The sequence below is a fragment of the Coturnix japonica genome, chromosome 13, assembly GCF_001577835.2.
Source record: "Coturnix japonica isolate 7356 chromosome 13, Coturnix japonica 2.1, whole genome shotgun sequence".
Classification (NCBI taxonomy): Eukaryota; Metazoa; Chordata; class Aves; order Galliformes; family Phasianidae; genus Coturnix; species Coturnix japonica.
This window is the reverse complement of record NC_029528.1, coordinates 5,118,077-5,135,822: the sequence shown is the minus strand read 5'-3', so window position 1 is coordinate 5,135,822 and position 17,746 is coordinate 5,118,077. Positions and strand designations below refer to the sequence as shown.

At 50.8% G+C, this 17,746-nt stretch overlaps 1 protein-coding gene across 1 annotated transcript in view; it reads left to right on the top strand.

Annotated features, from left to right (window-relative positions):
- The first annotated feature begins 15,656 nt into the window (after positions 1–15,656).
- The window catches only part of FAT2 (FAT atypical cadherin 2), a 48,051-nt gene continuing 45,961 nt past the window's right edge, over positions 15,657–17,746 (top strand). The window contains exon 1 of the mRNA XM_015875847.2: positions 15,657–15,958. The gene's annotated coding sequence lies outside the window, so the exon portion shown is untranslated. The remainder of the gene's footprint in view (positions 15,959–17,746) is intronic.

The window sequence follows — 17,746 nt, the reverse complement described above, 5'->3', positions numbered from 1 at the left end:
GCCTCTCAGAGACACATATTCCTCATTCTCCTACATGCTTCAGACCTTCTTTTTCCCCTCTAACCTCTCTGTATTCATCCAGTCCTTCAGACTTCCAGCCCTTCCTGTCAGACTGGGTCTCATGTTCTGTTATTTTTCCTCCATTCACCACCTCTTGCCACAACCACTCGTTACACACATCTCACCTAGTTCCTTTTGCTCCACTTCTCTATTGCTCAGTCACATTCCTCATCAGGATACACTTCCCCTTCCAGTTCCACCTCCAACACCTTTCTGTCTGCTCCCAGCCACATCCCTGCCCACCTCCACCCCAGCTTTAACAACACTGACTGCCTCAGGTGGCTTTTGAGGCTCCCTTCCATCCTTCTCACATCCAGGCAGGCATAGAGTCACCCCCCCAAAAAAGTTTCTCCTTTCAAAAGAGCTCAGCCTGCCCAAGATCCCCTTTCCATGGCTGCAAGAGGAGCGAGGTACTGGAGATGGGTGCCTCTCTTGGGTGGGAGGAACTGGGGTCCCTAACAACGGGGATGGAGAGCCCTGGGCTCCCACTCTCTCTGGATACTCCAGTGCATTCTCTGACTGCAGCGTAGCCCCCACTTTGTTTCTCTCCCAATCCTTCGCAACGCCTTTGTCCACTGCAGATTTCAAATTGCTGAAGGATTCATAAAACCACAGCAAATCACAAGACGTAACACCCAAACAGGGTGTTAACTACCACTGCAAAAGCATTAAACAGCCATCCAAAAAGATAGGGGCGACTGCAGGGCTCTCTGTGCGTATAACTCCCCATTGATGTGTTTGGGTACATACCCCTTCCCCCCATGTATTTGTATGCCAATGCATGAATTCATCTTTGAAGGTTTTACAAGAATGTGTAATCTCCCTCTTTTATGTGTTTCCATATCTTTTCTCATCTTGATTAGCAGGAATATTCACCCTTAGCCATACTGATGCTATGCCATGAAAGGTATTTGTGCACGTCCATGAAGAAGAACACAAACTGGTGTTTACTAACACAAGATACACTTCCACATAGATACACCCTGCATAATGTTCTACTTTAGCACCTTCCATTTCAGTGCATGTAGGCACTCACACATAAGCACGAGCAAGCTGTGTCTATGCTGTTACTGCTTCTATGCACCCTACAGCTACTCTGCCTACTGGTAAATTTGGACAGAAAGACTTGTGAAATTATAAACTACAAGGTAATATAGAGAGCCCTTTCAGTGCTGCTGGCGGTCAGACAACAGGCTTTCTTTCCCCAGTCCTTAATGATCTCAAGCATTTAGAAGACACAGATAAGTCAGGGATATCAGTGCTCATGAGGATCTGCATACTGCCCTGTTCTTCCAGCATACAAAGAGCAGAAGAATTGCAGACACTGTAGCTTAGAAGCAAACCTCCCAGCTTTGATGCACGTCTTCCTTCTCAGGACAACAGGAGCCCAGCACAGACACCAGGCACTGGCTTCACTCCATGCCCAGCAGGGGACACACTCAGCAGGCAGCTTCTGCACACCTTAAACCCCTTGGGTTGTCTGCATCCACTCCTACTCCCTTTATTTTCTTCCCCCCATTAACACTGCATTCTGCTTTTACAGAGAAGAATTCTGAGTGTCTAACAAGGCTACAAACCATTATTTTCTATTAATTTGGGAAGCCTGCATGTTGCTAAAGCCAGTACTACAGCAAGTTGTGCTGGGGACCGGCTGCTTTAGGCACTGCCATGAGCTCTCTGCATTTCCTCTGCTACCAGACCAGGGAGTATTAAGACAACAATCATATCAATCCAGGCCTGACAGGGATCAGTCAGTGCTGAGCCACATCTGAGCACATCACAGAGCAGATTATCCGTTAGCTCCCATCAGCAGAGCCCAAGTGCATTGGGTGCAGTTAGCTGCAGCCACTCCAGGTTCCTCATTGCCCCAGGGCTGTAAGCATGAGGTTCTTCAAGCTTAAACTGGGTCAAAGCACAGCCTCAAGCTTTAGCAACAGCAGTTCTGTGCCTGATGTCAACGTAACAGCCACATTTTCCATGCCTTTACACAGCTCCTAGGTAAAAGAACCAGACATGGCTGATGGACAGACGGACCCTCACCTCCACCAGCTGTGCCACTGTGCGGCTGCCAAATGCTCCTTTCACATCTGCCTGTAACGGCAGTGACAAAAAGAGGCTCGGGATGTGTCACCCAGATCCAGAACAAGGCGACATCGAGGATCACCACATTGCCTGTGCTGAAGCATTGCTCAAGCAAGGCTCTGGGCTAAGCAGAGTCACAGCCGAGGCACTGGGACACCTGAATCACCCTTCCCTCATTGTGAAACATCTGTGCAATTTGCATAACAGCAAACCATTGCCCAACAGTCATGTTTAGGTTGTTCAGAGTCATCCTACACACATGTACAAACTCCCACATCAGGGTTGGCCACTAAAGAGCAGAAGATGGTTGGCCAAGGAACGCGATGCAGTTCATCAATTCCTGCTCTATTGGTGCTTGAAATGAGTAACTCCAATGACTGCCTCCCCGATTCAATACCCAGGATGTCCAAGCTGCCTGCCCGCAGATACACAGCCAATAAAGATGTCATTTAGTTCCTTGCCAAAGATGAGACAGGCTGAGACCCCACTGGTGAAAAATAACCTCATGCTCTGAGGACGCATGGTACTGATTTGTCATTTTATCTTCCTTTCCAGCTCAGCATGCCACCAAAATACTGATTTTGCATTACAGGTAACTAATAACAAAGGAAACACAGCTGATGGGAGATGCTCCTCTGGAACCAAAGAAAACCCCTCTGAGAGCAGAACACTTTCAGGCATCAGCTCTGCCACCCAAAGCATGGGCAACCCCCAGCAGCCCGTGGGCATGCCCTTAGGTTAAAGTCCTGCAATGAGGCTGCCTGACACCCAGAAGCCTCTTCAGCATCTCAGTAGCAGCTTGCTGCTCTCAGCCAGCCTGGGGCAGGGACCGCACAGCACATCTACATCAGAGGATGCTGAACAACAAGGCAGCTTATGCCAGTGCACAGGTGACACACAACCCTCTAAACCCACAGCCATATGTTTTGGACCCAATGCTGCCTCTGTGCCCTCTGCAAAGTGTTTTCTGCCACAGGTCTGCTGTCAGCTGCATACCCCCACTCCAGCACACCAAGAGGAGTGATGCAAGCTTTTCAGTGGGACTCTTTTTTTTTTTTTCCAGGCAAGTCTTTAGACGTCTGGGAAACAAAACCCAATGAGAGCTTCACTCTGGGTGGCACCCACAGGAGATAATTGCTACTAGATAATTGCCTGGGGCTAAGGAGAAGTGCCTGCATCAGCACCATGCAGCAGCTCCTCAGGTACCCCTGCTGCACTGCACCCACCTCCCCCCTCATCCTCCTCCAAAAGGCACTGAGCAAAAGCCAGCTGCATCATGCAGCCACCACAAAGCATTCAGCCCACCTGCATGGGGGAAGTGAACTGTGTGCCACCTCCATCCTCTCTGAGCTGCAGACCCCACAGCCACCCTGCAGGTTGCAGTGCCCCACTGGGCTGCAGGGCTGAACCAGACCAAGGAATTTCATCTGATCTATTCCCTACATTTCTGTGGGCCTGCTCTGGGATAAATCATAAACAAAATCATCTCAGACAAGTATTTGTGGCTGTGTTAATAGACAGCATTCTACAGGCAACTCCCTGCCCACAGCTACAGTGTCACAGCAGTCACTGAGTGTTCAGGGTGTTGGAAGCAGGGATTTTATCAGGATGTTTGGTTGCAGAACACAGAAACTGTGGGTGCCCTGACTTGCTATAGAGATGTGCACCTGAGATCCATCCCTTGTAGCTATTGATGGCATGTAGCTGTACCACCTCAGAGCCCATCCTGCTGCACCTCAACATGGATGCACGTGTATGGCACGTGTATGGCAGCAGTGCCAACATGAGGGTGCATGAGGGACAGTGACACAGTATGGGGGAAGGTTGTGAGCCCTCTTCCCCACTCCAGAAAGCAACAGTCCTCTACCTGGTACCCAACAAAGGATCTCATCTGAGCATTTGCTCATTGGACTCATCCATTCACTCAGCTTTCTATGTAGCCCGAAGAATCCCCACCTTCAGCTTCCAGCTCCCTTCTGCAGGATCCTTCCCACCTGATAGTGGTCCCACTGGTACTGCTGGGACAGGTCAAACAGCGAGACTCACCAAGTAGGTGTCCTTAAGGCCAGCTATCAGTGCCACAACACATCTCCTCTGGCAATTCTTCAATTAGACCCCTTAAGCCATTCTCTGTAAGCGCCAGCTTACAGAAAATTGAAACCACAGCAAATTAAATCAGCTGAAAGAAAACACAATGGAGGCTCAGTCAAAATGCCACCCACAGCTGCTGGAGGTGGCAGCTGAGCTGCACAGCATCAACTCAACTTCCCCCCATGGAAAGCCCCCTGCCTCCAGCTCCAGCCACCAGCTGTGGGAACACGCATGGAGCTCAGCATGACAAAGCAGACATCCTCTGCACGCTGGTGGCCTTGTCCCAGCCTGCCCAAAGCACCTCCAAAGCACCGGTCTGCCAACAATGCCACGTCTTCACTTAACTCTATCCTCCTCCACACCCCAAACTCAAGCACTGCATTGCAAGGCTGCCCCCAAACCCAAAGTCTGGAGGAAGGTTTCTGCACCAGTGCATTCCCAGTCAAACTCCCCCTCTCCCCCATTCCCTTCCTGCTGGCAGCAGGCAGGGCCAGCCGCTCCTGGGTGATTCACCCCCCAGCAGGCAGAAGTGCTCTCCTGGGTACACACAGCTGGGATAGCAAGGAGGCTCAGGGCCCGTGAGCTGAGCTGAATCACTGCACCCCAAATGAGCTCTGGCATGCAGGGACATGGCTCCTGCGGAGGTCGCAGCAAGGTGAGTGTTGCAACAGCACAACGTGTGACTCACCTGCAGAGAAAAATGCAGTTTGGGGTATGAATTGGTAAGGCAAGGAAAAGAACAACCCGCTGGGGCACAAACCAGGGGTGCAAGTCACGGAAACACCCAGCGCTGGCTCAGGGTGAAAAGGAGAGCAAATGTGAAGAGCAGCAGGGTGACAGCTGAACTCCAGCACCTCATTATGCTGACAGTGCTGCTGCATCCCAGTTGTGCTCAGACAGACCTCCATTCAGACAGAGCACTGGATGCTTTTTCTTCTCTTTCAGGACACACTCTGCTCACATAAACCCCCTGTGCGAACAAGGATGGTCACCCACATTTGGGCTGAACGATGCTGGAGCAGGTCCTGTAGAGCTGTGCTGCAAACCCAGGCTCTGGCAAGGTGCTCCCACACCAGTCAAAGCTACAGCAACCCAACCAACATCACCTTCTCCTCTCTTCCCCAGTCCCTGGGGCAGGACCCGCACCCATAACCTGGCAGGAAATCAATGTCCCCAGTGCTTGCATACCTCCACAGGCACTACTTTGGGTAACACCAGTTGCATGCATTGCACCTACCCTACAGGATAACAGAGTTTTTCCCACACCCCATTTTTTTTCTTGCTTGTCCCTGAAGGCAAGCCAACCTCAGACAACATTTCCATTGAATGTTGCAATAAGACACAGGCTCCCTGAAATCAGCTGCCCCAACAGCTTTGCCAGGGGCTGCAGGAAAAGTGGGCAGAGTAGGTAAGGTAGGAGCGACTGGGGAAGCCTTGCTAGGACACACATGGCCCCTCGTCTGGGGCACAGCCTGGAACCCACTGTCTGCAGGAAGCAGGAAGCTCGAGATGACAAGAGCCATGGTGGGAAGCTGGCAGGGCATCCTGCATTCTCCAAGCCAGCTGGATTTCTTCCCAGGGACTGCAGGGGAAAGGGAAAAGGGTGCCCATGAATCCCTCACACCCAGCTAAGCAGCAGGGGCTCCCCTGTCTCCCTCTAGCGACTGCAGCCTTCAAAGCCTCCTCCTGCTTTCAGGCTAACTGCACCATTAACTCGATGGATTCGTAAAGCCCTAAGAATTATACTGTTGATGTTGCATTCCTGGAGGCTTCTTAGAGCACAGGGATGTGCTTTGGGGTGACAGCAGCACATCAGAGCCCTGTTGGACAAGATGCTGTACAAAACGTAGAACAAAAAGAAACAACGTGTATAAATCAACTGGGTGCATCTCCACTGGGAATTTCTAAAAGAAAAAAATAACCAACAAAACAAAAGTCATCAGCCTTTGGGATGCAAAGCAGTCAGGCCTGGAGAGCAACTAAGCATCATTATTAAATAAATTAATTAGCCCAGCAGAGCCCGCCAGGTACTGAACACTTTCCACTTCCAAGCAGGTAAATAAGTCCGTGGGAACAGAGGCAGCTCCCCGCTCACCAGGCAGCACAAGCTGCATTTGAATGGAAATGCAATTCCTGCAGCCTCACAGGCTGAGCATTACCTCCGCCAGCACCGCGCATCACCCGCTGCAGCTGCAGGCAGCTTTGATCCCTTCCCCAGCCCTATCTCAGCACCTTTAAACCCAACTTTCATCACCCTGGGGTCTGGCAGGAGCTGGCTAAGTAAACTCTCTCCTCCTGCCCAAATTGCAGCCAACAGACGACACTGGCAGGCACAAGCAGGCGGTGCGTACCGAGCACTGCGCTCCTGCTGCTGCCCTGGGTGTGAGTTTGGCTCCCAGCCCTGATTTGGAGGAGGTGGCCCAGGGCCAGGTTGTGGGGCAGAGCTTGGAGAGGAGGCGAAGGCAATAGAAAACAGGAGCAGGCGTGCAGCTGTGGGGGAATGGAGGGGGTAAGAGGGGCCCTGCCTTCCCCATCATCCTGCAGGACAGGTTATCTGCAATGGCACTTCCTAGTTCTCTCCCTCCAGACGCTGTGCAGCAGAAGTGCCCAAGAACTGAAAGGCTTTAGGTAATTCAAGGGGACTTCCAAAAAGAACACCAAAAAACACCAGCATGGCTTCAGTTTCCAGTCTCAAAGCAAGCATTCACCAAAGAAGCTAAAAGAGCTCTGCCATAAGAGGAAGTTCACAATTACAGCACAAGTCATTACTGGCAAGCAAAATTCCCTGGCATGCTGCAAATAAAATCCAAATTCCCCAGGCTGGGGTACAAGACAGCCCACAGCATTCATTCCAGGACCCATTTGAAAGAGATGAAATGAGACAATATTTATGATGGCGGAGACAGATAAAAGTTGGTAGGGGAAAATCTCCAGGGGGGGCGTTTCAAACAATGAACATTACACCCAAAGCTGCAAGAGCTTCACTTGCAAATAGAAGTCCCCAGTGAGCACGCACTGCTGACAACTCCCAGAATTAAATCCCTGTATAATACCCCTGTAATGTGAGCAGCAGCTCCAAGAAGTAGTCACGTTGTCTCTTCCTACACCCATCCAAACACCATCCTCCCAGTCTTCTCTAAGGCAACCAACAGCCACAGGTGTTCCACCACAGGTCATCCACCACAACAGACACATCTTCATGTTGTTAAGATGCTGACTGACAGCAAAGGGAAAAATGAGGCTCTACAGGAGCAGGACATGCTCAGGTCTCATTGTAGACCAAACTATGGCCTCGGGACAACCCTGTTTGTTCGGGGCTTATCTGCACACAGTCACTCCTGGAGGAAACTGGTTGCAACAGCTCTCTCCAGCCCACCCTGATTTGGGAAGGCAATACACTCCATGCAGTCATTACACTCTATGCAGTATGGGATAACCTCACTGAGGACTATCACACTGCCCTGACCTCAAACACAGCTTCACCACCCATGACCAAGCCCTAGCACTGAGCCACAACTGGCAGCTCAGAAACACAGAACAGGGTTGGAAGGGACCCATCAGGATCACTGAACCCAGCTGCAGAAGCCAGTCTCCATTTAGCCAGTAAATAAACATCTCCACTGAGATGGACTTACCCTTGTGCTTCTCCTTCCCCTGCTCCAAAGCCATTGTTCCAGCCATAGCCTGGGTCAAACCAGAGAGAAAGGCAGGCTACCCTCACTTAGCCCTTATAACCTTCTAGCCACAGAGCAGCCAGGGTCCACTCCCCTCCCATTTATCAGGTGCTAAATGCCCTCACCTGCACCAGCCACCAGCACTGCTTCCTGTAACCCTTTCTCAACCAGTACATCATTATCATGAGGTACATCAACCTTGCTTCCAAACTCTGGAAACCCAAATTAAAAAAGGGACAGGGAGATAAACCAGCTTCCCGAGTTCATTATCATAGCTCAATTTATATCAAGACAGAGTCCATTTTGAATAAAATAAATAAATACAAATAAATCAACATTGTTTCCTATTGCAGCATGGGGAGGGGAGGGGAGGGGAGGGGAGGGGAGGGGATGAGGGGAAGGGAAGGGAAGGGAAGGGAAGGGAAGGGAAGGGAAGGGAAGGATTTGTGCTGAGCAGGGTGCTGTCTGTGGCCATGCTCCTCACACCCACTGCTCCCAGTAGTGCAGGCTCTGGGGCACTACTGGGAACAGCATCAGGAACGCCAGGCGGGGGAGTCACGTTTGAATCTGTGCGACATCCAAAACACACACAGATGGTTTGGATGCCAAACCACCCGTCACACTTCACTTTTTTTCCTTTAGCCTTCACTGTAATCCTTTAATGAATTAAGTGTAGCAATTAAAGAAGGTGTTTTTTCTTTTTTTTTTTTCTTTTTTTTTTTTTTAATGTGTACGTGCCTTAAAATGGAGATGGTTATTTTGGCTGTTCAGGGCACTTAATATGATAATAAATGCAGAGCCCCTCAGCTTTAGGGATCCTCCGCACCTCTCACCCAGCCCTTTTTCTATTTATCTATCTGGCAGATTGCCTCTCGTATTTATCCTAACGAAAGTTGCCCCTTCTTTTTGCTCTACCCAAAACTTCACAAAACAGGGGGAGGAGGTGGGGGTGGAGGCTCAAAGCTGCTTCAGAGCAAAAGCCCCAAACCAGCAACACAGTACAGAGCCCTGTCATTGCAGGAAATGGAGAAGCTCCATTTCTAGGCAAATTTGGAGCATCACACTCCTTCTCCATCCCTCTGCTTCCCCTCAGCCACATAATCCCCGTTTGGCTTTATAAACGTAGATGAACATCTGCATGCCTCAGTTTCCCCTCCTATGTAAAGGAGGTTAACCAGTCCTGCTGCATCCTTCAGAGGATGCAGGCACTGGGAGATGCCAAACATCTGGGAGAAGCTGCAGGCCTAGAGGTGTTCCCTAGAGGTTGAAAGTTTCACCCATACCCCTATGGGCTGGTGGAACATCCAAATGCAATTCCTTTCACTATAAGGTCTTCAGCAAACGCTCTCTGACTCATGGAGTTGGCCCAACAGATTTTCTGCCTCCACAGGAACTGGACCGTCCTGTTTGTGGGCACAACAGCCTCCCTTAGCTGTGTGCTGAGGGCAAAGAAAAACTGTTCCCACCACAAAACACTCCCTGCCAGAAGTGGGCATGCCCTCCCCCACATCTGGACAGCAGTCAGCCATTTTGATTGCCTCTCCATTGTTGCTTTGCCCCAAAGCAGGGCAAGCCTTGGAGATGATGTTCTGCACTCACTCCTGCAGAGCAGTTTACCAACTTTTTGCCCGTGGGACCACAATTTTGTAAACTCAGATGGAAGGTAATGACGCCCACAGTAAAACAGCTTCATTGCTGGGAGAGAAACGTCTCCCCTCTCCTTTGATAAACCTGTGAGAAATTGGTGGGAGTTTGGATAGTAGGTTTGTTCACTGGTACCAATTCATGGAGATTTGGGCTACCAGTACCATGCCCATGGGTGGCCGTCACCCTTTACAACACGGCCAAGTCCCTACTTTCATCTGTAGCAACACAAGTCGTGGTGCGTAGGTTGCAAAGCCTACAGTGATAGTGGCCAAAAATAACAGTCAATAAAGCCAGTGACCTTTGCTTGATTGTCCAGTTCAGCCACAACAAACACTTTTCCCCTCAGGCTGCTGCACAAGATCCTTCAGAAACGAGGGAAATTGCTCCCACAGCGTCCCTGGGAAATCTCAGGGACACACCATCCATCAATACCAGCAAAATATTTTGCAGTGTGAGACAATAGCAACATCTCCTGCTACACTGGTACAAGCCCAGACACTGTGCTCTGGCTTCCTGTAAACAAGAGCTGTTTAGCTCTAAATTCTTCTTCTGGCTCAGGCTCCCCTGGTTTAGTGAGGATGGTATCAAGATAATCATCACACAGATCATATTCCTGGTACGAGGCTCCGTTGCACAATGGAACCTCTTCATGATGTCCTTGGAGCAAGGTTTGCTTTCTGCAGGTGTGATTGGGCATCAGGTCTCAGCACCAAGCTGAAGGAGAAGCGGGACGCAGTGTGGATTGAAATTAGAGCAGGGAAGTCTGGGGCCGAGATGTTTCTAATGTTTCTAATGAAGGCAAGCAGATATGCCATGGGAGAAGAAGTTCTAGACAATGGGCTGCAGTAGAACAGGCTTTTCCCAAAGCTAGATGAAGCCAGAGAGAAATGGTGTTTCCAAAATCAAAGGGTTGGTGGTCCTATATTTTGATGTCCAGACCAAAACAAACAAAACCTATTCCACTGAATGATAACTGAACTCTGAGTTTTCTGGTTGAGTAATGGGAACCTCAGGGTGAAACGAGAATGGGCAGTGCCTGCTCTGCCCATCCTTGTCCCCCAGTGCCTGTGCAATCCCTGACATACAACCCAATGCACTGGACTGAGGTTGAACACCCAGCCTAAGTTGCTTGTTTAGGGTCAGCAAGGAGAGAGAGGCATCTCCTTGAACAGCCCATTTCCCCTGAATGGACACCTGGACTCATGGACTTGTAGTTTAACCCTTTGTCACTTCTTTACCCTCCAGATAATTTCAGATCTCTGTCCTCTTTCTCCACTACCCCGTAAAGACCCAACCATTTCCAATGTTCTCCTCTCCCTTCTCTTTCACTGCTATCCCCACCAAGCTCTTTCTTCCTCACAAACCCCAAACTGAAGCTTGGTTTCTCAGCTAGGATGACAAAATTCCCTACAGGGCTTTGAGAAAAGACTTGGGCATCCCTGTCTTGTCTGGAAACCACTATGACTTGAAGGGCATGGTAGGGAGAAGGGTCTCCAGGGTGGGAGCTTCACAAGGACTTCAGGTAGACAACAGCATGAACAAATGATGCCCTGTGAAGAACATCCCCTTAACAACTGGTTAGGGATGTGTGATTCTGGAGGCACTGGTTGTGTAGGCACCCTGGGAACATAAAGCCTGTGATACCATTTCAGGAACCAAACCCTTTTGGTCCAGTGGCTGATCTGTTGGAGGTCCTTTCCCCATGCCTTGCAGGGCCATGGCGGACTGACGGCCTCCCTGCAGGGACCACAGGCACACACAGTGCCGGATTCAATCACTGCCACCGCCGCCAACGATGAGATCAGCCATCCGGCACATGGTGCAGGACGATTGGCTCGGGATGAGCTAATGCTGCTCTGTGCAGACGGATGGAGTGGGAGGAGGGAGGCACAATGATCACTAGCTCATCCCATGACGAGAGCTATGATCTGGCCCATGCCACTCCGGGAAGACAGTGAATGGATATGGGGTTTCATTGGGCCCATACGATGAAAGTAGGACTGCTACACACTCTGGTGCTCCCTGCCAGAAGGTCTTCACCGCTTTCTCCTGGGGTCTTGCACAGCATCTCACCCCATCCCATCAGGGTCCCATCTGTTTATAGAGTGATGACATCCCCTCCATGGGCTGGCATCCCAGCCTTCTGTTGTGCTGAGCTCCTGACTTTGTCGTGGTGCCAGATGGCTTCGGAGGTAGATGACTTCATCCCTTTTAAAGGGGCAATGGATCTGTCAGCAGCACCTGTAGGAATCAGTGCGTATCGTCCTTGATGGTGAAGCCAGCAATGGGAACACAGCACAGCAGTGGCTACTACCCCACAGAAGGCTTGAAGAGACCTTAACTCCAGCCCAAGATCAACACCAACCTAATGACCCTCAACCTCCACAATCTGTTGGGTTTGTACTGTCCCACATGATGGCTCTGTGAAGTCCTACAGAGAACATGGGACTGACAATAGCATGAGCACTGTGGCAATGCACTGCTGTGCATGTAAGGGCAGGGATTGACCAGCATTCAGCCTCAAAAATCAATCATCATCCTATGCTGTATGTTTATGAGACCAGGTTGATCAACACTGTTCATATTTGCATTGCACAAACTTCTATCCCCAAAACAACATATGATGACTGCAACCAGTCATCCTCTCAGACCTCATGTCAGCATAACCTGGAGATGCTCTAAGAAAATTCCACCTAAAATCTGTATCAGCTAAAAAAAGCATAGCTTCAGAGTGAGAACCAGGTTTGTGGCACAGAGCCTCCGGGTACCATTCAGAGGAGCAGCTGCTCCACAAAGCATCCACACCATGCCCAATAAAGGCTTCACTAAGAATGCCTGGAGAGCTTGATGCTGGGACCCAGAGACGCCCAACTAAGCAAAACCAGGCCAAGAGTAAAGCGAGTTTTAATCAACTCCTGCTCTTTAGCTGACTTACAGTCAGGAAAGTGGACATCTCTGTCCTTTATATCTTCCCAATAAGAAACCTCTGGGTCTGCAGCTGCAAGGGATCCATCCTGGCACCTGGGAGCAGTTTCCTGAGGGTTATGGTCGGTGCTGGTCAGTGAGGTTTCAGCGCACACACAAACACAGGCAGCCGATTCCTGCACAGCTCTGGATCCTCCCCACCCACAAGCTCCCGCTTGTTGGGGAAAAGGTTGCTGTTGTTCCAGGAAGATAATCGCCCCTTCCCTTGCAAGTCCATGCATGCTCGTCCTTGCACACATACCCACAGAGCATTTCAGCGCAGCAGATACCAAAGCTTAAAGGCCAGACCTGTAGACTGGATCTCCTTCTGGAAAGGGGAAACAAAAGGTGTTTGTCCCTGCAGGAAACAGCTCACCTCAGGCCCTCCAATCAAACATGGTGAGAGGACATTTGGTGTAGATTTAGAGGTGGCCTGAACAAATCCCTGTGGAAGAGCAGCGGGAGCTGGGTCTGGCTAGAAAGAATCTTGCATGATAAAGGGATTTCACCCTCAACTCTGTTCCTGAGGGCATGAGGGCCTGGAGAAGCACTGCAGTGCCACATCTCAATGGCACTGTCCTGACCCCCAGGTTGTCCACGGAGGCCACACAGAGGACAGCACACATTTAGGAGGTGGCATGTCTAATCTCTTGGGCACCCAGTAGGCATAACCATTGGCAGCAAGGACCCCGTAAGTGTTTCTTGTTGGTCCAAAGAGGCTCGTGGTGATTTCCCTTACCCAGCCCTAACATGCCACTTATCTGCACAACGCCGTGCGTGCATCTAACCTGCAGCAGAACGTCTTGGTGCTATCAGCTGAAGATCTTGGGAGGAACCAGGAAACAAAATCTCGTGCTGTGTTTATAAGGAGAGGAGCACCTCAGCAGCGAGGTGGCAGAGCCCAGACATTCCCCATGCCCATGGCACCCACCAGGATGAGCTCCCAGCTGAGACCCACGGCAGGGTGAGATGTTGACGCCACTTCTAGGGCTTTTGTTGGCTTGTTTGATTGCAAAGCCAGGCAAGATACACAGCTCCATCTTTCTGCCTTCTTTTCTTATGGCACAAGTCCTTCTTCAGGTCAGGATTTGAGTTCCCAAATAGCCATCTATTATTTTCTTTCCAACTACACTTGAGATCGTATCTTTTGATGTTTCTCCACTCTGTAACCAGGGAGCACTTCTCTGAGGAGGGGAACCAATTTCCCTGCAGCCCTCTGCAGCAAACAAGGCTGTTAACAGGCTCTGCCCCTGCTGTGGAAAGGAAAACCCAGTGCTCCCAGACTGCTGGCCATGAGGTGGAGCTGTCAGTGGCTTTTGCCTTCAGTGGGCATTTGTGGGTATTTTGTAAGGGGCCCATCTCAAAGATACCCTAAGCTTCTTCCCAACCACTCTTCAGGTTCTGCCTGATAGTTGGCCCTTCTGTAAGCACCAGCATCCTCAGTCAACCTTACTGCAGCGAAGAAAAGGGGCTGAGAGACGGCTTCTATCACCAGCTGTAAAAGCAAAGAGTGCAAAAAGGAGATCTGTCTTGTGGGTGGCACAATAACCTCCTGCCTCTTGCTAGCTGATAGCTCCCAACTTGCTTCATGAGATGAGACCAAGGCCCCCAGCTCTGAGGTCTGTGGAGTGACCTGTGGCCCAAGATGCAGGAGAAGGAAGTGGTGCACAACCCTTGCAGCAATCAGCTGATGCCCTGAAGCCGGAGGTTTGCTCACTTGTACCTTGGTGTGTCTAAATATAATACACACATTGTTCTGAGCTCTGTCTCAGCCCCATTGGAATCTACCCACCAATACCTGATTTTCTTGCCTTCCATGGTTGCAAGATGTAGCCACGTGGAGGAACTTTTCCTTTCACTCTTCTGAAATGTACCACCCACCATTGGGTTCCCATTGTCACAAAGAGCTGACTGGCACATCTGCTATCACTTTCATAATCCTCAAAGCTTCTTCATGTTTCCTGCAAGTCATCTGACTACACCAGCTGGAAAAATGGAGAAGCTGAATGTGTAAAACCAGCAGAATTCATGTGTCTTCTCATTCAACCCAAACTGTTTCTGGAAGGGCACCATCAGTCTGAAACCCAAATCATTTTCCAGATGGAGTTAAGATGCGTTAAGGAGAGAACCCAGGATGAGCTTGTAGTATAGGATGAGGAGCAAGAAGCTGACAGATCAGTTCCCAACCAAGGCAATCCCTATCTGCACTTTGGGGAGGCATTTCCTCTCTGATTCTTGGTCCAAACTATCTGCTATATTGAAGACTGAAAAATGTTAGTGACCTCAAAAGCTGCATTTTCTGCAATTTAAGCAGATTTTTCTGACTCACCTTCACTGCCAACCCCAAATATCCAAAATGATGGGTCCACCCTTCCTGTATTTTAAGATTTGGACCTTTAAATCATATGGATTTTCCTATGCTTTTGTGTCCCGTGACTTAATCCACCAATGTCTAGGTTGAGACAAGTCCCAGCCAAAGACATGTGTGGCCGGAGGATTCGTGACCTGCTGGCTGGGGACATCTTTTCAAAATCCATTGCAATCTAAAGAGGATAAATCTGTATTTTCTGAGGGTTGATGGGGTTGAAAGGAGGATAGGGACAAAGAGGTCTGGAGCTAGCCATGCTCCAGTTAACATGCCAGCAAACTGGGCTGGGATGCAACAGCCCCATCTCTGCTTCTGCTCTCCCTTCTCCTTGCTGCCTCTCTCTCTCTCTGCCTCCTGCTGTTTCAGGACAAGGACCACCTTTCCATCCCTGTTGAGCACCCGGGGGCTTTTTGGCAGCACCTGGGCTTTCTGGGGGCTCCCCCAACGCAAACAACAACAACATTCAAAGTGCCTCTCCGCACGCAGCTGCTCCGAGGATGGGTTCAGGTTTCCCCCACCCTCTTCTCCCCATCCCTCCTCTCAACACCCACCTGGCAGCTAGTTAAAAACACTCTTTGGGTTTTTCAGGTGTGTTGGAGGGAGTTACCTGACATATTTCCCCCCACCTCCCCCTCTTCGTGCTGAGGTTCTTGATTTCACGGCAATGGGATAAGCTAAGAGTAGAAAGCTCTGCAATTATTTGGCTCTAAGGTTTGGGTGCTTGCCCAGCTCTGACACACACACACACACACACACACACAAGTTCACTCCACAGCAAGGGCGCGAGCGATGCCTCTCCTCTCCCTCCTCCTCCAGCCCGTCACAGAAGGGCTGGCTCTCCAGCCAGGCAGTTCCACCTCCTCCAACTTTCTCTCTCGCTGCTCCCAACCTGCGCTGCTGGAGTTTCAATCAGAAAAATCCCTTCTTGCAGGAATTTCTCCCAGCCCTCTCCTCTGCTCTGTGAGCGCCATGGACACCCGGCAGCCAGCGGGGTGCTGCTGCGGGAGGGGGATTTCGGCAGCAAGGTCAGAGAGGCTGTAAACTTCAGGAGAGATCTCTCCTGTTGCAACAGGTAAGGCACGCCGGTGTGGGAAGTCGAAATGACTCAGGGATGGAGGAGGGCATGGAGGATGGAGAGATTTAGCTGTGAAACTGCTTTTGCACGTGAGTAACTTTGACTTTAAATTGCTCCATCCTGAGAATCAGGCTTTGGGATGGATAAGGATTGCTTTTCATCCAGCAGCTGTAGCATGGGGGGTTACGGGCAGAGCCACGAAATCTTAAGGTGTGTTTGCTCGAGTTTGCACCTGGGCTTATGTGGGAGACATGAGCACACTGCGGGCAGGTGGGCTGTGAGCACAGAGAGTAAAAACCTCATCACCAAGCAGAGGGTGAAGGAGAGCTGAGCACAGAAGTGCTCAGGTGTGTGCATGGGGCAGGGCTCCTGCGGGAGCACAGGGATGAGCTCTGCAGAAGCGTGATGGCGCCCGGCTGTGGGCACGGCTCTCGGCTGCACACAGCCTCACCTGCTGGGGAGCTCCTCCTGCCCTGTGCTCCCCTCTGAGCCAGCTCACACCAGGAGGATCCTGGAGGATCCCTGGGGGCAAGCACAGTGCTGGTGTTCCCCTGGTCAGCCCTGGTACCCCACAACAAGCTGCAGAGCCTGGGAGGTGAAATGAGAGTCTCATGCACCCCAAACTCTACCCCAGCCTCACCTGGGAGCGTGCATGCTGGTATGGGCATTTTGCATCATGACAACTTTTTTTTGCCATTAGCGATGGCAAACCGAGTTGAACACCCTGCAAACCCAATCCCAGCTCCAGGTATGCAGGAATTATGACCAGTATGCAGTGTTGAGAAAAGAGGTGAAAAGGAAAGGAGAGCTGGGAGTTGGGGGCAAACCAGGCTCTTCCAAAGGGCACTTATTGGGGAATCACCCCCCTGCAAGAGTTAGAGGTAGACTCAGTGGAGCGCAGCGCTGCGGAGGGGCAAAGATCAGTGGCTGTGATATAACTCCAGATAAAACTCTCTTTAAAAAGTTGGAGCCAACCACAAAGTGTTCAGGGGGCAGCAGGGACACAGGGCTCCAGGAGTGCCCAGGTCAGCATGCATTGGATGGAGCCCGGTGCCCCTCCATCCATGCCCATGGGACACGGCAGGATCTGCTGTAGCACCACGGAGCAGGGAGGTTATCGGAGCCTTCGGGCGGAAAGCAAACAGGCTGTGGGGCTGCTGGGGAAGGCTGGGCTGTCGCGGTATTCAGGGAGGCAAAAAAACACCGGGCTTTGTACGGTGTGCCCTTATCTCTTCCTAATGTGCAGCGCACCTCTCCTTATCTGGGTCAGTTCAGGGACATCCGCCTGTCTGATAAGTGCTGGGGTTCCTCGGCTTCTATAACCCAGCCCCAGGCTCAGCCCCTGCCCCGAACACCGCAGGCATGAGCGAGAATTGCCCTCCTTGAGCCCTTTCCCCACTCCAGCCCTACTCTGTGAGCGCGTTTCAAACCTGAACACTTGCAGGAACCAGCGTGTCTCCTGGCCCTCCAAACAAACATCGTTCTTAGCAAAGGGAGAGTTCAAAGGAAGCATAACACCTGGAATCAAACATCTGTTAGAAACTAATGCGCTTTGCATCCTACGCTCCTGCCAACTGCTTCCAGGCAAGTGCTGGAGGATCGTTCCAGCCACCTCCATACTGCAGAAATGGCATTCCCTGCTCAGTGCACCTCCCTTTGCAGCTCAGCCCAGAGCAGTGGGCTCACTTCTGTATCATGCACAAGCATAAGAGGATTAAATACCCTCTGCAATTTTTTTTCCACTGGGTTGGCAACACCAGAGCTCCGTTGTCTATTAGTGAGGTG